Source organism: Zingiber officinale, chromosome 11B, assembly GCF_018446385.1.
Source record: "Zingiber officinale cultivar Zhangliang chromosome 11B, Zo_v1.1, whole genome shotgun sequence".
Lineage (NCBI taxonomy): Eukaryota > Viridiplantae > Streptophyta > Magnoliopsida > Zingiberales > Zingiberaceae > Zingiber > Zingiber officinale.
The window spans coordinates 20543544-20550072 of record NC_056007.1 but is presented as its reverse complement, the minus strand read 5'-3'; the positions used below and the strand labels follow the sequence as shown (position 1 = coordinate 20550072).

The 6529-nt window shown below is 42.7% G+C and overlaps 1 pseudogene; it reads left to right on the top strand.

Moving 5' to 3' along the window:
* Positions 1-451: 451 nt before the first annotated feature.
* On the top strand, positions 452-1677 carry LOC122035347 (annotated as a pseudogene).
* The last annotated feature ends 4852 nt before the right edge of the window (positions 1678-6529 follow it).

Below are 6529 nucleotides of genomic sequence, written 5' to 3'. Positions count from 1 at the left end.
ATTTTGGAGATGACCAACTCTACTCATGAAAATTTTTCATCAACTATCATGATAAATTTAAGAAGCACAGATAGATCTTAATAGACGGTTCAACATCATGAATAATTAGAACATAAAAATATATGAAATGCCCTACGTGAATTTTAAATCTTTATTACACGTGAGACCATCTTACTACTTACTCTAGCATTGTACTATGAAAGTCATGATCTCTATTCATGAATATTAACTAATACTATATAAATGTATTCAAAACTATTTATTTAATTTAAAAGGTTATCTAAATTTATTCATTTAATTGATTTTTAAGGTATTAAACGAATATAAACGTGTTCCGCATAGTTTGATACTTGGATGGATTTACAATGACAAAACGTGATCACGCACGCTGCAGGTCTACTTCAATCATTCGTGTCGCCATTCAATCATCTACTCCACTTTCTATATAAACAACCAAATCCGTGAATCAACCTCAATCACTGACAAATTTCGAGTGCCCAAACCAGCAAAATGGCAGCTCTCAGTGAGCCCCTCCGTTTCCTCCTCTTCTTCTTCCTCCTCTGCGACTCCCCTGTCTATGCCGGCAAGTGCCACAAGGGCGACAAGAAGGTCCTCCTCTCCATCAAGAACTCCATAGGCGACTACATCTTCACCGGATGGACCTCCGACTTTGCCTGCTGCGACTGGTCCGGCGTCGGTTGCGACGAGGTTTCTAACCGTGTCACCGCCCTCGACGTCGGCCAAACCAACACCACCTTCTCCCTCCCCGCCGCTGTCTCCGACCTCCCCTTCCTCACCTCCCTCAGCTTCCACAAGAACCCCGGCCTGGTCGGTCCCATCCCTGCCGCCATCGGAACCATGGTCGGCCTCACCTTCCTCCGTCTCGACTGGAACAGCCTCTCTGGCCCCGTCCCCGCCTTCCTCGCCGCGCTCCGTCGCCTCGAGTACCTCAACCTCGGATTCAACCAGTTATCCGGCGCCATTCCCCCCTCGCTCAGCACCCTCCCACCTTGACTCCATCGATCCGCAATCGGCTCACTGGGCCGCTCCCGCCAGGGATCTTCTCCAACACCTCCGGGGCCTACCTGCGCCTCTCCCACAACGGACTCTCCGGCGAGGTCCCGCCGTCGTACGGCGCGGTGGAGTTCTTGCAGGTGGACCTGTCGCGTAACCGATTCACGGGGGACGCCTCCTTTCTGTTCGGACGGGGGAAGGGGACGCAGCAGATCGACCTCTCCAGGAACGTTTTCGAGTTCGACCTCGGGAAGGTGGAGTTCCCAGAGGCGGAGTTGATCGCGCTGGACTTGAACCACAACAAGATCTACGGCAGCATACCGAAGCAGATCGCCGAGGTGGAGAACCTCCAGCTGTTTAACGTGAGCTACAATAGGCTGTGCGGGGAAATTCCCACCGGCGGGAGGTTGGATCGCTTCGACCAATACTGCTACCTTCACAACAAGTGCTTGTGCGGCGCCCCGCTGCCGCCCTGCAAGTAAACGGTGCAGAAGCGCCGGGGAATAAGGCGATTAATGAGAACGTCGGAAAACAAATATTATTATTTAAGAACTAGATGAGGAAGGCGCACAAGAAGAATGGCTAAAATCTCTTCTTCATTTCTAATGTAAACAATGGAAGACATATGAACCCTTGTTATGCTATATAGTTTCTTCCTTGCAATTTTGATTAGCCCCCAAAACACACACACACACACACACACACAATGGCTGCAAATAAACTGACCATAGGGGAACAGGTTTAGTATATAAGAATTTATTTTTATTCGGTCAATATATACAAGATAAATTAAATGAATACACTTAAATCAATCGTTAAATTAAACGACCAAACTTGAATACATAATGTGTTCAGCTTGTTAATACTTGTGAATAATATTCACGAACAATATTCGTAAACAACATTCGTGAATAATATTTGTGAATAACATTCGTGAACAAAGTTCATGAACAATGCTTTGTTGGTGCAATATCCCTAGGTCAAGGTTGATCTAGTTGACTAAACTTGAGTTGACTCAAGCTTGAGTCTTGATGCTTGAGTTTCGATGTTTGACAATACATGGAGATTACAGATGCAATCATCCGATTGGAGAAATTGTTGATATAATTCTCCTCTGGTCAAGGACTGACCAATTAGATGTGAAGAAGAGTCAAGTAGGTCAAAGGCTTGACCAGATATTTGACTGGGAAAATCCTAACTAGAGGTTAGGTCAGGGAAAATCCTGGTGAGTGAAGCCAAGCAGTTGGAAATCCTGGTGAGTGAAGCCAGGTGAAAGACCTAGTAAGTGAAACTAGGCAGTTGGGAAATCCTGGTGAGTGAAGTTAGGTGAAAGACCTAGTGAGTGAAGTTAGGCAGGTGAAAGTCCCGGTGAGTAAAGCCGGGCAATGGGAAAATCCTAGTAAGTGAAGCTAGGTGAAAGTCCTAATGAGTGAAGCGAGGTGAAAGTCATGGTGAGTGAAGCCGACAGATGGAAAGTCCTGGTGAGTGAAGCTAGACAGATGGAAAGTCCTGGTGAGTGAAGTCAAAAAGATGGAAAGTCCTAGTAAGTGAAGTTAGGCAGATGGAAAGACCTAGTGAGTGAAGCCAGGTACGTGCAGATCTAGGTGGGTCTAGGTTGACCGGACACCTGGTGTTGGGAAGCCCAAGTAGGTCAAAGGATTGACCGGATACTTGACACAAGGAAATCCAGGTCGGTCAAGGATGACTAGACATTTGGTCGAAGGAAGTCCAAGTGAGACAAAGGATTGACCGGACACTTGGTGAAGAAGTCCCGGCAGGTCAAGGTTGACCGGATGTTAGGCATGAGGAGACCCAACAAGACATGGTTGACCAGATGTTGGGTTTGGGAGCCCTAGATTTGACTCGGGCAAGTTAGGGTTGGTCAATTTTATCAAGTGATCAAATTAGACTAAGCCCAATCGATCAACTGATTGATTGGGCATAGTGCTACGACAAATGGTAGCCCAATTGATCAGTCGATCGATCGAGAGCTTATATCGCGTGCATAGTAGCTTCCCAAATCGATCAGCCAATTGATTGGGCTCCCCAATCGATTGGTCAATCAATTGGGGATAGTTTTCTCGCGCAGATGTGTGAGGACAGAAGAAGGCTGAATCGATCAGCCGATCGATTCAACCTCCCCAATCGATCAGCTGATCGATTGGCCTGTGACCGTTGCGCAGGTTAAAGCCGTTGGCGAGCGATTTCGTCAGTAGTTCTTCGCGAGCTTCATCACCAACCTCATGTGACTTTCTCCACCGAGCTTACCGACACACACCAGATCTTGGAGGCTTAGAGAAGAGTGTTGGTACACTTCCAAGCAAGTCAAGAGGTGTATTCAAGCAAGAAGAAGAAGCTAGGGTTTCGGCTTCATGTTGTAAATCTTGTTAGATTTTACTTGTATTTGCTTCCCTTTTTCTTCTTGTTGTATTGTGAGCGTTGTATAAGGCTTCTCCGCCTTCGGTAGTTACCGAGAATGAGTGTTTTTATAGTGATGAGTGAGTGAGGGCCGGATCCTTGGATTAGTCACCTCTTCTTGAAGTGGATATCAAGTAAATCCTCGTGTTAGCGTTATGAGTCTTGTTTCGAGTCTTTCCGCTGTAAATCAACAACAATAAAGCAAGCAAACGAAGCACGACGAGCTATTCACTCCCCTCTAGCTACAAATCGACCCTAACAAGTGGTATCAGAGCAAGTTCGCTTTTCACCGAAATTATCACTAGAAAGGGAAATAAGCTAGAGGGAGAAGAAGTTGAAGCACCAAATTCAACAAGTCAAAGATTTCATCAAGGCTCAACTTCAAATGGAATTCTGAGATGGATTCGGATTTGACACGAGGGTGCCTCCACTGTACACATCAACAAGTTTTGATCTTTGAAAATCAAGGATAAAAAATTTCTTCATGGTGGACATAGAGCAATGATTTGCTCTAATGAAAGGTTTCCAAGCTCCAATAAATTCAAAAGGCAAAATTCTTAAGAAGAGCAAGTGGAGCCAAGAGAAAATTCAAAGAAGTGAGGCCAATGACAAAGTGACCAAAGTATTGGTCAACATATTGCCGAGCAAAATTTTGATGAAAACAGGAGAATTTGAATATGCCAAGGAGCTATGGAGCAAATTGGCTAAACTCCATGAAGTTCCCTCCACTGTACCAAACCAAGAAGAATCCAAAGAGGGCGACTCATTGGATCAAGATCAAGAGAAAGAGGACTCTGAAGTTGAGCGATGCTCAACTTCCGAAGAAGAAGTCCAAGAAGCTTCATCCTCAAAGGAGTGCAACCAAAAGAGCAAAGAGGGAGCATACTCTTTGTTTCATGTGCAAGAGGATGAAGATGAAAGGGCCTCCACCTCTAGGATTGAGGGGGAGAGTCATTCACTGACACCGGAGCAAGAAGAGGATTCTACCTCCAGGTCAAATGAAGAAGAAGAAGATGGTGCTGCTGGGTGCTACTTGGAATACCGTTCTGTTTCCCCTCTACAAAAAAAATTTGTAGAAGCACAGAACTTTTTCTAGCAACCCATGTGCTCTTTAGAAGTTAAACTTGGATTGGAAACGAAACTTAACATTTTTACTCCAAGTTCGTTCTTCAAAGTTAAACCTGGATTGGAAACGCAACTTAACATTTTTACTCCAAGTTCAACCCTTATGTTCTTCTGAAGTTAAAACATATTACAGAAGTTGATTAAATATTTATTTCAAGGATTGACTTCCAGGTCGTTGGCGAGGCACTAGGCCTTCTTGGTTATGGGATCATCCACCACTTCCTAGACAAAACCTTTCAAAGAAATTGAATATTTAAACTTCTCACAATAACCTTAGGTCTAACTACAGAGACCTCAATCAAAGCACAAGATCAAAACACAAAATTGAAGCACAAAAATGAAAACACGAAATCGCTAGCCTCTTGTGTTGGTATTTCAGGATTCATATAAAGAAAACAAAACTAGTTGTGCAGCGGAATAAATAACTTGTTGTACCTTTCTTCGTAGACAAAGACCTCTTGATCTTTTACCGTATTCCTCTCCTCTTCTTGGACGTCATGTGAGCGACGATCTACCAAGATAAAGACACCCGAACCCTTTTTGTTTCCAAGCCGCCTACCACCAAAGGATGCAAAGAAAGGAACACCTCCTCCTTCTTCTTCTCCTCCAAACCGCCAGCCACCAAGGTGCTTCGTCTCTACGTTTTCTTTTCCTCCAAGCTCCGGCCACCAAGAGAAGATGGGGCGTCAGCCCTAGAGGGAAGAAAAGGGAAGAAGAAAAGAAGTGGGGTGCCGACCCTAGAGGAAAGAAAAGAAAAAATGGGCGCCGACCTTAAGGGAAAAGAGAGGGTTTTTAGTTGTGGAGAAAAATTTATCAATTCTTAATTGAATTATTTAATTGTGGCACAACCTCCTCTCCTTTTATAACCCTTTGCCCCAAATAAAAAAGGAGGAAAAATAATAGATTTTTATTTAGAAAAAATCTGAAGAAAAGAATTAACATAATTCTTTTTAGAAAAATTTCTTAGGAAAGAATTAGTATAATACATTTTAGAAAATTTCTAAGAAAGAATCAACATAATTCTTTTTAGAAAAATCTCTAGGAAAGAATTAACATAATTCTTTTTAGAAAAATTTCTTAGGAAAGAATTAATATAATTCTTTTTAGAAAATTTCTAAGAAAGAATCAACGTAATTCGTTTTAGAAAAATATCTAATTCCGTTGAGAAAAAATCTCCCCTTTTTTCCTTTCTTTTCTTTTGGTTTGGCTGACCCCTTGCTTGGGCACCAAGCAAGGCTTGGCCAACCCCTTTCTTGGGTAGAAGCAAGGCTTGGTCAGCCCCTTGCTTGGGAACCAAGCCAGGATGTGGTCGGCCTCTTTCTTGGGAAGGAAGCAAAACTAAAACGGGTGAATGCGAGGCTTTATAGAGGCTACAACAGGGACCGAGAGGAGGAATTGGTTTTGGCCACCTGATGGAGTTGAGCTTCCTATGTTCGACCCGAACACCCAACTCAAGTTCATCAATAATAACTTATACCACTAAAGAGTTATTATTGAACTACCGCACCAATTCCATATTACATATGAGCTCCTTCTTATCATGAGTGTGTTAGTCTACCTGTGTTTAAGATATCGTATGCCCGTTAATTAAATGAGTTACTGACAACTCACTTAATTAACATCTAGCTCCAAGAGTAGTACCACTCAACCTTATTATCATGTCGGACTAAGTCCACCTGCAGGGTTTATATGATAATCCTTATGAGCTTCTTAAGGGGACATCATCAACCTAGATTACTAGGACATAATTTCCTTTTATAATCAACAACACACCATATAAATAATATTATTTTCTAACTTATCGGGCCTATTGATTTAACTGAATAAATCTCACCCTTTGATAAATTAAAGAAATAAAACTAATTATATGTGTTTGTTATTATATTCGGATTAAGAGTATGCATATCAATAATAACAGAGATTTTGTTCTTTTATGCTGTCAGTATAAAAAGAAATAACCTCAAATGGTCCT